At 35.5% G+C, this 18914-nt stretch overlaps 1 pseudogene; it reads left to right on the top strand.

The window, feature by feature from the left end:
* The first annotated feature begins 18409 nt into the window (after positions 1–18409).
* Positions 18410–18529, top strand: LOC112471485 (annotated as a pseudogene).
* The last annotated feature ends 385 nt before the right edge of the window (positions 18530–18914 follow it).

Raw genomic sequence — 18914 nt, 5'->3', positions numbered from 1 at the left:
ATTGGGAAAATATATTTACAAGCAACACCTCCCATAAGGGCCTAATATTCAAAATATACAAAGAACTCATACACCTTACTGTTGAGTTTTACACCTGAAACTTACTGGATTTCGTTAACCAATGTCACCATAGTAAAAATTAAAAAAATAAAAAAATAAATAGAAGTAAAAATAAAAATAAAATAAAAATAAAAAAATAAACATATATTTGTGGCTGACTATAATCCTTTCCAGAGATAGGAAGGGGTCATGGACACCATTTTTGAATTCAGTAAAGTTTTAGAATATGAAATCTATATACAAAAATCAGTTAGATTTTCATACACTAATAACAAGCTATTAGAAAGAGAAATTAAGAAAGCAATCCGAATCACAATTACCTCAAAAAGAATAAAATATTTAGGCATAAATTTACCAAGGAGGTGAAAGGCCTGTACACTCCAAACTATAAGATGCTGATGAAAGAAGCTAAAGAAGAGACAAATAAATGGAACGATATTCCATGCTCACGGATTGGAAGAATTAACATTGTTAAAATTCTGGTACTACCCAGAGCAATGTACAGATTCAATGCAATTCCTGTCAAAATTCCAATGGCATTTTTCACAGAAATAGAAGAAACAATCCTAAAATTTGTATGGGACCATGAGAGGCCCTGAATAGGCAAAGCAATCTTGAGAAAGAATAACGAAACTGGAGACACAGCAATTTCTAGTTTCAAACTATATTACAAAGCTATAGTAATCAAAACAGTATGGTATTGGCATTTAAAAAAGACATATAGATCAATGGAACAGAATAGAGAGCTCAGAAATGAATCTATGTATATACAGTCAATTAATTTACAACAAAAGAGCCAAAAATATACAATGGGAAAAGGACGGCCTTTCAAAATAATGTTGGAAAAACTGAATCATCACATGCAAAAGAATGAAACTGGGCCACTATCTTATACCATGCACAAAAATCATTCAAACTGGATTAAAGACTTGAGCATAGGACCTGAAACCACAAAACTTTTGGAAGAAACATAGCCAGTAAGCTCCTTGACATTAATCTTAGAGAAAATGTTTTGGATTTGACACTGAAAGCAAAGACAACAAAAGGAAAAATAAACAAGTAGGACTATATCAAACTAACAAGCTTTTTCACAGCAAAGGAAACCATCAACAAAATGAAAAGGAAGCCTAGCGAATGGGCGAAAATATTTGTAGGTCATACATCTGATACAGGGAAACACTAACTTGAAAAGATATCTGTACGCCCATTTTCATGACAGCATTATTTACAATAGTCAAGGCATGGAAGCAACCTAACTGTCCATCGATTGATGAAAAGATAAAGAAAATGCGATATACATATACAGTGAAATATTATTCAGCCATAAGAAGGAGATCTTGCCATACGCGACTAATGGGTAGACCTTGAGGGCACTGAAGTAAAATAAGTCAGACAGATAAAGGCAAATATTGTATGATCTCATATGTGGAATCTAAAAAATCATAAACAAAAACAAAACAACAAAACCCTGGACTCATAGATACATAGAATAGATTGGTGGTTGCCAAAAGCTGGGGTGGGGTTGGGGTCCGGGAGGAGGTGATTAAAATGGATGAAGATGGTCAAAAGACACAAACTTCCAGTTATAAAATAAATAAGTCCTAGGGATGCAATGTACAGCACGGTGACTATAGTTAATAATACTGCATTATGTACTTGAAAGTTGCTAAGAGAGTAGATCTTAAAAGTTCTCATCACAAGAAAAAATTTGGAACTGTGCGTGGTGATGGATATTAACTAAACTTATTGTGGTTACCTCTATTGTTTAGCAGTATAATTTCACAATATATACGAATATAAAATCATTACGTTGTATACCTGAAACTAATAGAATGTTATATATAATTGACATATCTCAATTTTTAAAAATCTCAATTAAAAAACACTCGCAATGGAAATAGAAGGACACTGCCTCTACATAATTAAAGTCATATGTGAAAAACCTGCACAAAACATCCTTTTCAACAGTGAAAGACTGAAAGCTTTTCCTCTAAGATAAGGAATAAAGCAAGGATGCCTGCTTTCACCACTTCTATTCAAGATAGTTTTGGAAGTTATAACAAGAGCAATAAAAGGCCAAATTGGAAATGAGGAATAAAATTATCTCTGTTTGCAGATAATATAATTTTATATGTATATAATTTTATATGTAGAAAATCCTAGACTCCACAAAAAAGCTGTTAGATCTAATACACAAAAATCAGTTGCATTTCTATACATAGTGAACAAGTTGAAAAGAAAATTAAAAAAACAATTTCATTTACAATAGCATCAAAAAGAATAAAATACTTAGGAATGAACTTAGCCACAGAAGTTAGACTTGTACGATGAAAACTACAAAATATTGCTGAAAGAAATTAAAGAAGACATAAATAAATGGAAACACATCCCATGTTCATGGATTGGAAAACTTAATATCGTTAAAATTTCAATGCTACCAAAAGCAACCTACAGACTCAATACAATCTCTATTAAATTCCAAATGACATGTTTTGCAGAAATAGAAAAACCCATACTGAGAATTTGTATGGAATCCAAAGGGTCATTGAATAGCTAAAACAATCTCAAAAAAGAACAAAACTGAAGGACTCACATTACCTGATTTCAAAACTTATTAAAAGCTACAGTAATCAAAGCAGCATGGTTTTGGCATATCAATCAGTGGAATAGAGAGCCCAGAAATAAACCCTTGCATATATGGTCAGATGACTTTTGAAAAGGCTGCCATGACCATTCAATGGGGAAAGGACAGTCTTTTCAACAAATTTAGCTGGGGAAACTGGATATCCGCATCCAAAAGAATAAAGTTGGACTCATCGAATACTATACACAAAAATTAACTCAAAATGGATCAAGGACCTAAATGCAAGACTTAAACAATAAAAATCTTAGAAGAAAAGAAGACAAAAGTTCATGTCATTAGATTTAGCAATAATTTCTTAGATACAACACCAAAAGCACAGGTATCAAAAAAAAATAGATAAATTGAATTTCATGAAAATTTTTTAATTTTGTACATCAAAAGACACTATCCATGGACACAGTGTAGACACTATCCACAGAATGAGAGAAAATATTTTCAAATCACGTATCTGATAAATGGTTAATATCCAGAATATATAGAGAACTCAACAACTGAAAACCAACCAACAACCAACCAAACAAACAAAAATGACCTGATTCAAATACGAGCAAAGGAATTCAAAAAATATTTCTCCAAAGAAGGTACATAAGTGGCCAATAAGCACATGAAAAGATGCTCAACATCACTAATCATTAGGGAAATTCAAATCAAAACTACAATGAGATACCACCTCACACCCATTAAGATGGTTGCTATCAAAAACACAAAAAACAGGTGTTGTCAAGGTTGTGGGGAAATTGGAACTCTGCACTTTGGCGGGAATGTGAAATGGTACAGTCACTGTGGAAAACAGTATGGAGTATTCACAAAAAATTGAAAATAGAACTACCATATGACTCAGCAATCCCAATTCTGGGTATATACCCAGAAGAATTGAAAGCAGAGTCTTGAAGAGATATTTGTACACCAATATTCATAGCAGCATTATTCATAATAGCAAAAATGTGGAAGCAACCCAAGGCCCATCTGCAGATGAATAGATAAGCAAAGTGCAGTATATACATATAATAGGCTATTACACATCCTACAATATGCTACAATATGCAAATTCTACAATATGCTACAACATAGATGAACCTTGAGGATATTATGCTAATGAAATAAGCCAGTCATGAAAAGACAAATACTGTCTGATGCCACTTATATGAAATATTTAGTCAAATCATAAAGATAGAAATGGTGGTTGCCAGAGGCTGGGGGAGGGGAGAATATGGAATTCTTGTTTAACAGATAGACAGTTTTAGTTTACAAGATGAAAAGAGTTATAGGATACATGGTAGTAATGGCTGCACAACAATGTGAATATATTTAATACCATTAAACTGTACACTTCAAAATGGTTAAAATAGTAAATGTTACACTACATGTATTTTAACAGTAAAAAAGGAAGAAAAAAAAGTCATGGACTGGCTCACTTTTTCCTTGAATATTTTGAAGGGGTAGACCCACTACTATCTGGCATTAGTTGTTGCTGTGAATAAGTTTGAGCCCAGACTCACTTTTTCCTTATAAGTGACCTGATTTGTTTTGCTCTCTGTCCAAAGGATTATTTATTCACCTTTAAAATGCAATAACTTTAGGGCAATATCTCTGAGTTGACAATTCTAGGTCAACTTTCACTGGCATATGATTTATCCTTGCAATATGTGGATTTTTACTTCAAAAGAGTGTCTTTCCATTACACATATTTTAAAATGTCTTCTGTTCCGTTGTTCTAGCCCTTTGTTTCTTCTTTACGAACTCCAGTTAGGTGTCTGTTAGCTCTTCACTGCCAGTCATCGATACCCATTATTGTCGCTCTTTAAACCTTTCATCTTTATCTCGATTTGTGTTATATTTTGTCTGCTTTTAGATTTCTAGCCTTTATATTCTTACTGTGCTTTCTATATCTATTTCCCCTGGTGTTCTTTTTAATTTTGTCTTTGTCTCTTCAGTGGTTTTTTCTTTATCCTTTTATTCTTTTCCCAGATAATGCTAGTTCCTTCTTACCACTTTTTGTTGAGTAGTAATTACCTCCTGTTGTCTGCCCATCTCATCCCTGAGTTATTGTGTTTCTACTTTGTGTCATTCCTTCATATTTGTGGTTGCATCATTAAGTATTTTAATACTCATATGGAAATATTAGGATACAATTTTTTTCTGCTCCCTATCAATATATTTCTGGTGAGATTTCTTTTTATATAGAGCATTTGTGTTCTTTTCTGCACGTGTCTCTGAATGGATGCAGATGGAGAGAAACAAGAAGTCTTCCAGGTGTGCGACTGCAGTATTGTCTCCTCTGTTTCTAAGGACTGGTTCCTGAAAATATGGTGTTTTTTATACTTATAAGGAGCATTCAAATAGGCTTCTACTCTGAGCTCTATGCTTCTCTGCTTCTTTTATGGGCCCCTGCCAAAGGTACAGACCTAGCCATACAATGTGATCCCTTCACATTTCAAATGCATATTTTTTTTCTGGTGATTACTGAGTTCTGTTACCAATAGGCCCCCTCTGCCTTCTTTCTTCCATACTGCCCCCAATCCCACTCTGTGCAGTCTCCTACACAGCTCTGCTGGTATCAAATGCTTTGAGCAAACAATTATGCATACTTTTATAAGTCTGCTAGTTTCACTGAAAACATAATTTGTAAGTGTGGGGGGAAGGGTAAGTCTCTCTGTGGAATATAGAGTTTCCACCAGGAGAAATAAGAACATTCAGAATCATGCTTATTGATTGACAAAATGTCACTGTGTTCCTACCAGAAGTTTCATGGAAAATATTTAGTTATGCAATGACTAAAACAATTACCAGCCACAGAGCCTCACTGAAAGAGCTATTAGAAGATGTACTTCAACAAGAAGAAACAGGAACTCAGGAGGAAGAAATGGGAAGTGAAAGAAATAATTACAATAATCAAAAGATATGTTGCTAATTAATTATTAAATTAATTGTATTAAATTAATTATACTTAAATCCTATTAAATTTCAATATTATTAAATTACCTTTACCGAATACATTACATTGTATTAACTACTAATGATAAATGTCTACGTTTAAAATAAAGATGAAATCTAAAACTCTCGACAAAATTGCAAGTTGTTCTAAGAACCTTTTCCTGTTTGGGAGGAGACTAGGGACACTGACTAACTTTAGATTGTGTTAGTTTATAATTTGAGTTTGCGTTTTCTGATTACCAATGAAAACGAGCACTCTGTGACTCAAAGTTCAGTGAAGAGAACAGAATTCATTCCAGATAGAAAAGAGTCAGGAGTTATATACCTGTTGAAAGAGTTAGGAAAATGGAAATCATGGAAGCCACCACCAAATGCCTCAGGTTGTAGCGCCAAAGTGGGTAGTTTTCAAGAGGTGACCTGGAAGCTGTTATAGTTCTCAACAGCCTCTATAAAGCCCCCACTAACTCTTTCAGTTGGTAGAAGCAAAGTGGCTGGTTCTCAAGAGCACTCAAGAGCCACTGTGAATCTCAATCTACTCACTCACCTGGCTGCAGCTGCCTCCAGGTACCTTAGACGTGTTGAAGTAATACAGAAGTGACAAAACATGGTCAGCAAATACATTCCTTTCCATATCCTTATTGACATTTGGATATCTCCTGGTGAAGTGTCCATTTAAGTCTTTTGTTAATTTCTATGTTGGGTCACCTGTTTTTTCTTATTGATTTGTAGAAATTCTTCCTTTATTCTAGCTCAGAAGTTATTTTCTTTCAACAGCTCTCATTTATTATCTCCTGGCACCAAGGTCTCATCTGGAGAAACATTGTCTGTATTATTGATGTCTCTTTGGAAGTATTGAGTTTTTTTACTTTTTCTAACTACTTTGGTTTCCACCTGTTTCACTGCTATAGGAAGAGGTGTGTTGTGACTTTTTTTTCATTCTATTTGGGGTTTGTAGTGGTGCTTTTCATCTGTGGCTGATGATGTCTTTAATTCTCAGCTGTAACTGCTCAGCTTCTCTCTCTCTCTCTCTCTCTCTCGCTCTCACTTTCACACACACACACACTTAATATTTGATACCCTAAAAGAGTATAAAATATTGACCACACCCCTTTCCAGCAGCTTCCTCATATCGTCTCTACTTTCTTGCCTCACATTTTTCTGCTCAGCCTAATCAGGCTTTCACCACCTCCACTTCTCTGAAATAGCACTTATCAGTGGATTAAACAATGACCTCTATATTGACAAATCCAAATGTCATTTCTCTATAACTTAGTTGGCTTTGCAACAGCATTTGACACAAATAATCGTGTCTCCCTCTTGAAACACTTTCTCCTCTTGGCTGCGATGACATCACACTTTTGTTTCCCTCCTTCCTCAGTGGATGTTTCTGCTCTTGGTTCTTTTCTTACCTCGCTCCTTCCTCTCAATTTATAAAGGTTGGGACACCCTAGAGATATCTGGACCAAATTCTCTACTGTAGCTCCAAACCCTAGACAACTTCATCTAGTATTCTGATAACTCTCAAGTCCATGTCTTCAACCTTGACCTGTTCCAAGAATTCCAGGCTCATATATCTAACTGCCCTCCCAAAAGAGAACTCTTGATTCTTCTCCCCACCAAGTAACATGCTTTCTCTCTCATCCTCTCCCACCTCCCTTTGCTCTTACCCAATACTTTAATCACTCACACCCTAACTTCAATCACACCTAACAATAGCCATTATCCATATTCCTACAGATCTCTGCTTCTTTATTTCAAATACAGAAAAGAAGCTGAAAAACTGTTATTCTTGGGAGGGTTTGAGATCTTGCTCCCCAGAATATGTCATCAGTTCCATTCAAATAAACCATTTTAAAAATTCCTTACAGATTTGGATGTCTCTTATGTTGATAAATATTAACATTCCAATTAGAAATAAATCTCTGTCTAATAGATTAACAGGGTTGTGGAACTTAACAAAAAGCTATATTGGGTATCATGGGTTCCAAGAGATACCGAAGGGCTTAGAGAGAAGAAAATTATGTGGTAAGTTATCTAACTCCACTACCGAAGGTGGGAAATTGTGAGGTACATCAGGAATGTGGTAGAGTGCCAGGGAACTGGGAAGCACTGGGGAAATTTCCAAGATGGAGGAGCACAGAAAAGGAGTCCCCTGTTGTTTAGAAAGTCCTGGGCTCACTCTTGAACTGCACATACAAAGATCATGTCACAAACAGACTACCAAAGTTTTGAGAAAGAAATTAAGAGACAAGCCACCACCCAGGTTCCAGACTTGCTACTGGGTGGCACACACATGAAACAGATCCAATTAATATTGCAAAGGCCTGGAAAACAAAATTGACATTAAAACCACAACCACAAAAGATTGATAGAAATTTGTGACTTGAACTCAAACAGCTCAACTACCTGATGAAACAAAAATATTAGCATTCTCTAACAAGATTGAATCTCATGCCGTATTATTCAAAATATTCAGAATGTAATCCAAAATTACTCATAATATTAAGATCCATGAAAATTTCAACTCACAAGAAGAGGCAATAGATGCCAATGGAAAAAGAACACAGATATTGAGATTATTTGACAAAGGTTTCAAAGGAATGACTATAAAATACTCCAACAAGTAAGAGCAAACACTCGAAATGAATGAAAAGATAGAAAGTCTCAGGAAATAGATAAAAATATTTAAAAAAAAAAAACCTAAAGGAAAATATTTAGAACTGAAAAATAGAATAAGTAAAATAAAATTTTAATTCACTGACTGATCTCAACCACATAATGGAGATGGCAAAGGAAAGACTCAATGAACTTGAATACGGATAACAGAAAATAAGCAATATGGACAACACAGAGTAAAAAAGATCGAAAAAAGTGAACGGAGCTTCAAGGACATGAAGGACAATACCAAAAGGTCAAACATTCATGTCATCAGAATCCAAGGAGGACAGGAAAAGAGTGTAGTGAAAAAAAATTTAAGAAATAATGGCTTAAAACTTCTCAAATTTTGAAAAACAGGTAGTACAGGAATGTGAAGAGAAACAAATGAGATGAACCTGGTGCAAGATGGGGTCTTGCACTACCGTACATTCCTGTACTACCTCCACTTGAGTCTTCAAGTGGAGACTCAAGTTCTGAAGAGAGAGAGACAGAGAGGCGGGCAGGGGTGGGGGTGGGATGGGGAGTGTCCTTCATTGCACACTGAAATTCAAGCATGCACCAGAGTTAGAGAGAAAAGAAAAGTTTATTAGTTAACAAATAATGCTCCACAGACAGACACGCGATCTCCTCTCAATGACAGAAAACAAGAGAAACCCTGAGTGTCGGAGGAATTCAGTTTAAATCTGTTTTCCTTTCCAGGTGTGGGTATGCAACATTTAAGGCATGGGGAGGTAGTTCTTAGTCATCTCAGCAGAAATCTTCCTGTAGATTCCCTGCGGTCTGGCCATATGCTGATCAGTCAGGTTCCCATGTCTAGGAGCATGAAGTAGGCTCTGAATACAAGCTGGTTTAATATTTAGTCAATTTATGTAGTTCTCACACCTCTTTCCTATATTAAACTCTATAACTGCCCAGGCATTTTACCTAGAGTTAAATTTCTGGACTGCAACACAAGGAGAGGAATCTCAAACAGAGCTTCACTGAATTGGAGAAACAGACAGAGATCAGAGTTCAGGGAGCCCAAGGCAGAATTAGGGGGCAGAACACCAGACAGGAGGGATCTACACAGAGAAAGAGCTCCAGAAATCTGCAGGGAGGTCTCCTGGAGTGTTGGACTGAATACCAATCTGACCAAGGGTGAAATTCCATGAGTCTGGGCAAACAACAGAAAGAGAACAATTATTAAGTGACCACACATATAAATTCACCCAGTAAATATCAAAGAGAGAGGGAGAGAGAAAGAGAGAGAGAGAAATTCCTTGTGGATCTGTCAGTCAAAAATTCCCTGGACTCATGCAGAGCTGGAAATTCTTCAAGTGCCCATCAGTCAGAGTGGAGACACCTCATTAAATACATGCGGCATTCAGCAAAGACCCCAGGAAAGTCTCCTACACTAGTGGGACTAAATTAGCCTTGAGTACAAGCTACTCTAGATCTGTCCCAAAAATGCTTAAAAACAAGTCTCAAAAAGATCAGGGTGATCCATAAGTAAATTAACTATCTGACAGAATAAAGTTTGATTTAAAGGAATACAAGAAAATCAAGCACTCAGCAATATAAAATTCACAAGAGCTGGCACCTGATAAAAAATTACTAGCAATGCAGAGAAGCAGGAAAGTGTGACCCATAACCCAAAGAAAATATAGTCAGTAGAAACAGATCAGATATGACAGAGATGATGGAATCGGTAGACAAAGACTTTAAAACAGCTATTACAGAAATTATCATAAGGTAAAAAGGAGAGAAACGAAGATATAAAAATAACCAAATGGAATTCCTAGAGACAAAAAAGACAGCATTTGAAATAAACATTTCACAATATGCAACTAACACCAAATAAGACAGTCACAAACCAAACTGGCACACTGGATAAAACAAAGCATAAAGATGACTTTGCTGCAAGGGTTTCGACCTGTAACTCTCGGGAAACTCAAGGCTACAGGAGCAATGAGTTCTGAGTTGGTCACAGACTAAGGGGTTTAATGGTGTAAGTAAGAAAGTTATTTGGCTTTTTCAAGTAATTAGCTACCTATTGGTATTCTTTCTTATTTGGATCAGGATAGCCGAATCAGGGGAACAAAGAAGTCCAGAGATGGCATGAACAGACTTGGTGTTTTAGGGATTGGCTCGTGTCCTCTGCTGATTTCTGAGAATAGCCATAAATTGCTGTGATGTTAAGTTTGTTTTATGTGCCTGCGTTGACTGTCTCGATTTTGTCCCCGACATAAATGATGCCATTTTTGGTTCTGTAAGATACTGTAGATCAATGAACTCAAAGACATAGCAATAAGAACTATCCAAAACGAGACATAGAGGTGAATATTTAATGTATAAAAAGCTAAAACTTTGTGGAACAGAATAAATATAAAACAACAAAAATAGGCTAGAGGAAAAAAATGGCATAGATGATAGAAGCTCTATTCATCCCTCCGGCGACCAAATCAAAGTTGTGATGGAAACAAGGAGCAGCAGCAAGGAAAAATCACCTGGGATGAACAAGCCATACAACTAGGGAGAAATCCAAGAAAGCACCCTGCAACGGCAGAAGGTAGAACCGGGAGAGGATGCAGGGATGCCTGCTCTCAAGCAGCTGAGTGAGACGGAGGCTGCAGCAGTGGCAGCTGCAGACACCTCTTAAAGGGGCCGCGTCCGTAAGCAGATTTTCGCAATGTTGGACCTGCTCACTCTGAGCACCAGTGCCAATTCAGCTGATCACAGGGACTTAAAGAGAGACATTGTCGGAGTGAGGGCCAAGGTGAGACTTGCTCGGTACAGAAGTGCCAGCAATATCCATCATTCCCTGTTGAGCCATCCCCTTCCCAGTGCACCGGACACAAATTGTTTTCTGTTGAGCCCTTCCCCGTACCAGTGTGCTGGACACAGCGCCACCATAGCTGTGACGTCATCAAACTGGATAACAGAGGTCACTCAGCCCAGAGGATTCCCTGAAACCCCGCGGCCCCCAACTCAAGCCCCACCCAAGCCACATCCATGTATATACATACTCAGCGAGTCAAGTGCTTCTTGCTGAGTCTGACACTGGAGGCAGCTGGCCTCGGTTTCTGGTGTGGCCTTTTGAGGCAACTATAGGCACAGCATCTGTGGATTGCTTGCTGAATCTTAACACATGGTCCCGGAGGGGTAGAGGCTTGGGCTAAATTTAGTCTGCAGCTGAACCCCTCTCAGGACTATGCCACAGGACACCTACTTCACAAATCCACACTAATAAGACTGGGAGACTTAGGAGCTTTGCTTAGTACATAGGAAAGACATGGAAAGGCAGCCAAAATGGGAAGACAAAGAAGCAGAAACCATATGAGAGAACAGAACAGAGATCCAGATATAATGGAGTCAAGTAATCGAACAGATGCAGAGTTCAAAACACTGATTATAAAGATGCTCAATGAACTTTTGGGAAGTGTAGAGAACTCCAACAAAGAGATAAAAAACATAAAAATGGAAAAGGAATTATAAAAGGGAACCAGTCTGAAATGGAGAACACATTATCTGAGATGAGAAGTATATTAAATGGAATAAACAAAGTGAATAAAGAAAAGAATCAAATGCCCTATCCAAAGGATGGGAAAGCCAAGGACATGCATTCAGAATGGCAAGAGATAAGATACCAAGATTATAAAAATAATTTAAGGAGAATATGAGACACTATTAAGGGTCCAAATATCCATCTGATTGGTGTAACTGAAAAAAAATCAAGATTTTGATCAGCTGTTTGAAGAAATAATGATGGAAAACTTCCCTAACCCGGTGAAGTAAATGGACATACAACCCCAGGAAGCTCAGAGAATTCCAAAAATCAGGGATTCAAAGAGGCCCACACCAAGACACATCATAATTAAAATGCCAAAGTTTAAATACAAAGAAAGGCTATTAAAAGCAGCAAGTGAAAAACAGATAGTTTCTTACAAGGGAACACCCATAAGACTGGAAGCTAATTTCTCAAAAGAACTATGCAGAAGGTCTTGGCAAAAAATATTCAACAAGATGAAACCTAGGTTCTACAACCAAGAATAATTTATCCAGCAAAGCTATCATTTAGAGTTGAAGGACAGATAAAGAGCTTCCCAGACAAAAATAAGCTAACGGAATTTATCACCACCAAGCCAATGTTACAGAAAATATTGGAGGGACTTCTTTAAGAAGAAAAATCTGTATCAAAAACAGGAATAAAGAATAGTAATAACTGCATTCCTATCAACAAGTATCTCAAATGGAAAAGAATTAAGTGCTCCAACCAAAAGATAGAGTGACTGAAAGGATAAGAAAACAAAACTCCTACATATGAAAAGGAAAGGGATGGAAAAAGATATTGCTTTGATGGACCTAGGAGATATTTAAGTCAGACAGAGAAAGATAAACACTATATAATTTCACTTATATGCAGAATTTAAGGAATGAAAAGAAAAAAAACAATCAAAAGCAGACTTACAAATCTAGTGTACAATTTGGCAATGACAGAGGGGAGGGGGTTTGGGGGAGCTCTGAGAATGGGGTGAAGGGTTAAGGAAGTACTAATTAGTAGCTGATGGATGGTCACGGGGATGGGGAGCACAGCATAGGGAATGCAGTTAGCATTAATATGTTGGCTAGGTGGAGGGTCAAGGGAGGAAGGGAGCAATTGCGGGGATCATTTTACAAACTATATAGATGTTCAACCAATGTACTGTATACTTGAAACTAATTAAAATTTTAAAAATAGGCTAGAAAAATATCTGCAATAAATATACAAACACTGTCTATATTACATAAAGAACACTTGCAGGTTGGCAAAAAAATAATATTGAGATTCCAAAGATTAATGTATGAAAAAGTAGGTAAAGAACTGAGATGAAATTCAATCAGAAAACAAACATACAGAACAATGTTCCACTTCACTGAGTCAAATAAATGCAGATAAAAATATCACCAAGGTACTAATTTACAGCAATTAAATTAACAAAAATTTAAAACATTCCAAACCATATGCCATCTGCCAGGATGCATTCCAAAAGAATAAAATAGTTAAATGTAAAAATGAAACCATGAAAGCTTTTCTATGACTCAAAATCTAGAATCCATAAAAGCAAATACTGACGAGACAAATGACAAATTGGCAATGGATATTTGCCATTCATATCACAAAGGGCTAACCCCCCCCCGCCCCAATATTTAGAGTGCCTATGAAATGAGAAAAGAAAAGAAGGTCATCAAGCCAATAGACAAATGGCAAAAGACATGTAAAGAGAGATCACAAGAAGGGACGAAAAAGTGTTTTTAAACATAAAAAAAGAGATTCAACCTCACTCATAATAAGACAAATCAAATGAAAAAACACCAAGGTACCATTTTTCACCAATTGGACTGGCAAAAATCTAATAAGAACAATGGTAATAAAGGTAATCAACACTCTCTTGCTATATCCCATTCACTGATCTAAGTGCTTTAGACACATTAACTCACATATTTAGTAGCACACTCCTTTGTGTATAATAGCATAATAAGGTAATCACACTCCTATGTTGCTAGTGGGTATATAAATTGGATACAACTCCTATAGAGGGCAGTATGGTAATATTTAACAAGATTACAAATATATATATCCTTTGATCCAGGAGTGCCATTTCTGAGAATTCATTAATCAAATATACTTGCACACAGGCAAAATAATGTGAGTAGAAGGTTAATCATTGCCTCACTGTTTGCTTTAGTAAAAGACAGGTGGAAAAATCTAAATGTTCATCAGTAGGTAACTCGCTAAATACAATACAATACATTTATACAATGGAATATTTTACAGCTGGAAAAAAATGAGAAAATTCTCTGTACTGATATAGAAAGATTTCTAAAATACAAAAAAAAGAGAGGCAAGATTAAGAACAGTGTGTTTCATATTCTCTCTTTTGCATGCATTTATTTTGCTGGTTTGTTCATGAAGAAGCTCTAAAAGAGTGTACAAGAAACTAAAACTAACAATGTGGGCCCTGGGAAGGAGGTGTGTGGGAATTGGAAAGAAGGAGACAGAAAGAAGATATTTTTAATTTATACTTTTCTATTTATTCTAAAAATTGAAGTGAAATGAGTGCATTTACAAGTTCTTGGAGACTATAGTATGTACTGGTACTATATTATGGGTATTGCTTAGCCTCCAAATATTTAGAAACATAAAAAAATTCATAATCTTATCACCATTAATTTTTTTCCTGGATATTTAATCTCCAGAAAGAATTCAATAGAAGGAGAAATTTGTAAAATTACTTTTTAACACTAAAATCATTACTACTAAGTGTAAAATTCAGAGTGTTCAAAACTATCATTGAACACTAAAATCATTACTACTAAGTGTAAAATTCAGTGTTCAAAACGATCATAATCTACCAAATGAGATAAACAAACCAAAACCATACTTATAAAAACCGTGTAGCTCTCCCAACACCCAGATCTTGAGTTATAAATACCATCCTCCAATCAAAGAAGCCAGGGCTCTTTGAGGAATTGACTAACTAGGACTCTGAGAGAAAATACAAGATAAATCTGGAGCATGTCATAGAGCCAGAAGTAAGGAAGTGCTTACTTTATTTTCTTTTTTTCTTTTTTTCTTTCTTTCTTCCTTTTTTTTTTTTTCCAACTGTGTATAAGATAAGAGTCTTACATTGGGCTTCTTAATGTTGTTCTTTATCAAACAAAAATATACATACTGTATTTCACCTCCCATAGTTAAATTTCTTTCTGTCATCACATATTTGACCCTTTTCATACCGTCTACCTCCCTCCTCCCCCCACCCCACCCTGAGGTAACCACTAGTCTATTGTCCATATCCGTGAGTCTCTGTTTGTCCTGTTCATTTGTTGCTTTTAGGTTTATATCCCACACGTAAGGGATATCATGTGGTTTTCAACCTTTTCTGTCTGGCTTATTTTGCTTAGCATGATTATCTCGCAGTACATCCATGTTGTCACAAATGGCAGTATTTCATCTCTTCTTATGGCTGAGTACTATTCCATTGTATATATGTACCACAGCTTCTTTATTCAGTCATCTATCGTAGGACACTTCAGTTGCTTCCATGTCCTAGCCACTGTGAATAATGCTGCTATGAATATCGGTGAGGAAGTGCTTTAAAAAATGAAAGGATGGGAGCATGGCACAGGGACATAGTAGCCAACCTGAAAGAGTCACCATTGGCCAAAGCCGGAATAATTTGGGCTACAAAATAAATAATGTAGGATTGTATTATAACCCAAAGTAGTATATACACTGATAAAATAGATGATTCCATAAATACATAAACGGGAGAAAAAACAAATGGCAAAAGGAGATAGCATAATAACCTCACAGATTGGTTGCGAAAATTAAATGAGATAATTTTATATAAAGAGTTTAGCAAAGTGTGTTCTAGGTAAAAATAAATCTAGCAGAAAATGATTGGCAAAGTAGAACTTGGATTCAGGGAAAGTTTTCTTCTTTGTCTCAGAACTCATACTTATCAAGACTCAAATTCCAGGCAAGATAGATGTACTGATGGACACTCCCGTTGTGATGAGGATAACATGGCTTTTTTGAGGTACGTGTTGACTGGGAATAAAGCAGAGCTGAATTTATTAGCGACCTCTTGAAGATGGCCCGAGGGTTCTACAGGTGGCCACACCAAGCAGCAGATATAAATAATTCCTTGTTTGGAATTTCCGTTTCAATATTTCCAAACCCCTTGTAGGATACTGTTCTGAGTTGCAATTTGGTCTGTTTGTTTAAGAAATATAAAGAGATAGGCCTTTCCAACATATGTCATGTAACCTAGTAGATTTGAAAAAGAACCAAATATAACAAATATAACACATTTTAAAATACGACAAGTAATTAAAACTTAATGAATAGGTTTGATAGCAGGTTAGACACTGTTTAGGAGAGAACTAGTAGAAGATAAAACATTCATACTTACTCAGAATACAACCAAAGGGAACAAGGAAATGGAAAATATGAGGTAAAAGTTAGGAAAGAAGCAGTAAGAGGGGCTAATATATGTCTAATCAGAGTTCTCGACAAATAGGACAGACGAAATATCAAGGATATGATGGATAAGATTATTTCAGAACTGAGGAGGACACATATCCATAAATTAAAAAATCACAGAGATTCCTTAGCAGAAAAGTTTTAAAATTTAAGAGAAACCTACACATAGGCACACCATGATGAAACGCGGAACATCCAAGACAAAGAGAGGTTCTTAAATGAAGTCGCAGAACGTATTAAATGACAATATGAGAACGCAATCTGTGGGAGGTACTACAGGAAAAAACACTTTGTTCCTTCAACAAATAACTTAGAAATGTAAAAAAGAGGGAAAAGAAAAAACAGATTTTAAAAATTAACAAATGTAAAAACTACTAGCAATATGAGCATCTTATTCAAACAGATAAAAAAATCTTGTCTGAGACCATTGGAAATTTAAACACTGGGTATTTTATGGTATTAATAAATTGTTGTTAATTTTTAGAGGCAATACTAGAATTATGATTATGATTAAGAGAAATCTTTTATATTTTAGGTTTGCCTACATATTGAAATATTTACCTACGAAATAATGTTGTCTTTGATTTGCTTCAAAATCAAACAGGGTGGAAAGTGGGTAAGAGTATAGATAAAACAAGATTGGCCATGAATTGATAACTATTGAAGTTGAGTTATGAGCAAACAGGAATTATTCTACTATGTGTCCACTTTTTCATATAACTAGGTTTTTCTAAAGCCAAATTGCTTACAAAGTGAGTTGATTTCTCAGGTGTTGTAGAAACATCTATGGAAAGCAAAACACAATGAAATGACAACTCTTAGAACCAGTGCAAATGTATTTCAAGAATGAAAGCAAAATAGAGACATTTATTTTGCTACCAGCAATCTCTCAATAATGGAAATTCTAAATTATATACTTCAGGGTAAAAGAAAATGGTCCCAGATGGAAATTCATAATATCAAGAAGATATAAAGAATACAGAAAGTTGTAAAGATATGAGTAAATGTAAATGAAAATGGATTCTATAAAACATTGGTATGATGAAGATTTTTTAAATATGAAAACACCCAGTCTAGAAAAAGAATAGCATAATTTAAAATATTCTACAATAGTCAAGATATGGAGGCAACCTGATGTCCATCAATGGATGAATAGATAAAGAAGAGGTTGTGCATATATACAACAAAATGTTACTTAGCCATAAAAAAAGGAATGAAATATTGCCATTTGCAACAACATAGATGGACCTAAACAGTATTATGCTAAGTGAAATAAGTTATACAGAGAAAGACAAATACCATATGATTCCAACTATATATGGAATCTAAAAAACAAAGAAATGAACAAACAAAACAGAAACAAACTCATAGATACAGAGAACATTTCGATGGTTGCCAGATTGGAAAGGGGTTGCGGGGCTCAGTGAAAAAGGGGGAAGGGATCAAGAAGTACATATTGGTAGTTACAAAATAGTCATGGGGATATAATTATACTATAGTATAAAGAATATAGTCAATAATATTGTAATAACTATGTATGGTGTCAGATAGGTAATAGATTTATTAGGGGTGATCACATCATAGTGATACAAATGTCTAATCACTATATTGTACACCTGAAACTAATAGAATATTGGAAGTCGACTATGTGTGGAAAATAAAAATTATTAAAAATAAAATAAAATATTCTAAGGTTCTTGTATTTTCTGAGATGAATGTAAAAATATTAATTAAATTTTGATTTTGGTACATTAAGAATGTATGCTGTAATTTCCAAGTTAAGCACTAAAAGAAAGTGAAACAGTACAGAACTTCCAAGCAGCTGACGGAGGGGTTGGAATGATTTAACAAATAATAACCAATCCAAAAGAAAGTAATAAAGGATAGGGGAAAACATCACAGAACAGGCAGGACAATTTGAAAGCATAAAATTAGATGATATATATAAAACAAAATATATCAATAATTCCATGAAATGTAAATGACCTAAATGTTCCACTTGAAATCAAGTATTGGCTTATTGGTTTTTAAGAGAAACATGTAATATATGAGTTTTTAGGAGGGTTGAAAATTTTTTAATTGAGAAATATTATATTAAAAATGTGTGAGTCTACAGCCATGCTACCCTGAACAAGCCCGATCCTGTATGATCTCAGAAGCTAAGCAAGGTCGGGCCTGGTTAGTACTTGGATGGGAGACCACCTAGGAAAACCCAGGTGCTGTAGGTGTAAAAATTTTTTAAAAAATAAGGGATTGTAAGCTGACAAGTTTCTTTCAATCTGTGAGGTCAGTCAAGGGTTGCCTCACCTTTAAAAAAATTAAATTAAATTAAAATTAAATAAATAAATAATAAAAAATGTGTGTGTGTGCATACCCAAAGGAATTGAAAGCAGGGAGTCAAAGAGATCACTTTTATACCAGTTTTCATACTGTCACTGTTCACAACAGCCGAAAGATGGAAACAACCCAAGTGCTCATAGACAGATGAATGACAAAATGTGGTATATCCATACAATGAACTATTATTAAGCCACAGAAAGGAATGAAATTCTGCTACATGCTACAGCAGGGATGAATCTTGAAAACATTATGCTAAGTAAAAGAAGCCAGGCA

This window comes from Pteropus alecto, unplaced genomic scaffold (genome assembly GCF_000325575.1).
Source record: "Pteropus alecto unplaced genomic scaffold, ASM32557v1 scaffold398, whole genome shotgun sequence".
Lineage (NCBI taxonomy): Eukaryota > Metazoa > Chordata > Mammalia > Chiroptera > Pteropodidae > Pteropus > Pteropus alecto.
Note: the sequence above shows the minus strand (reverse complement) of the source record. Positions and strands in the feature narration are given on the sequence as shown.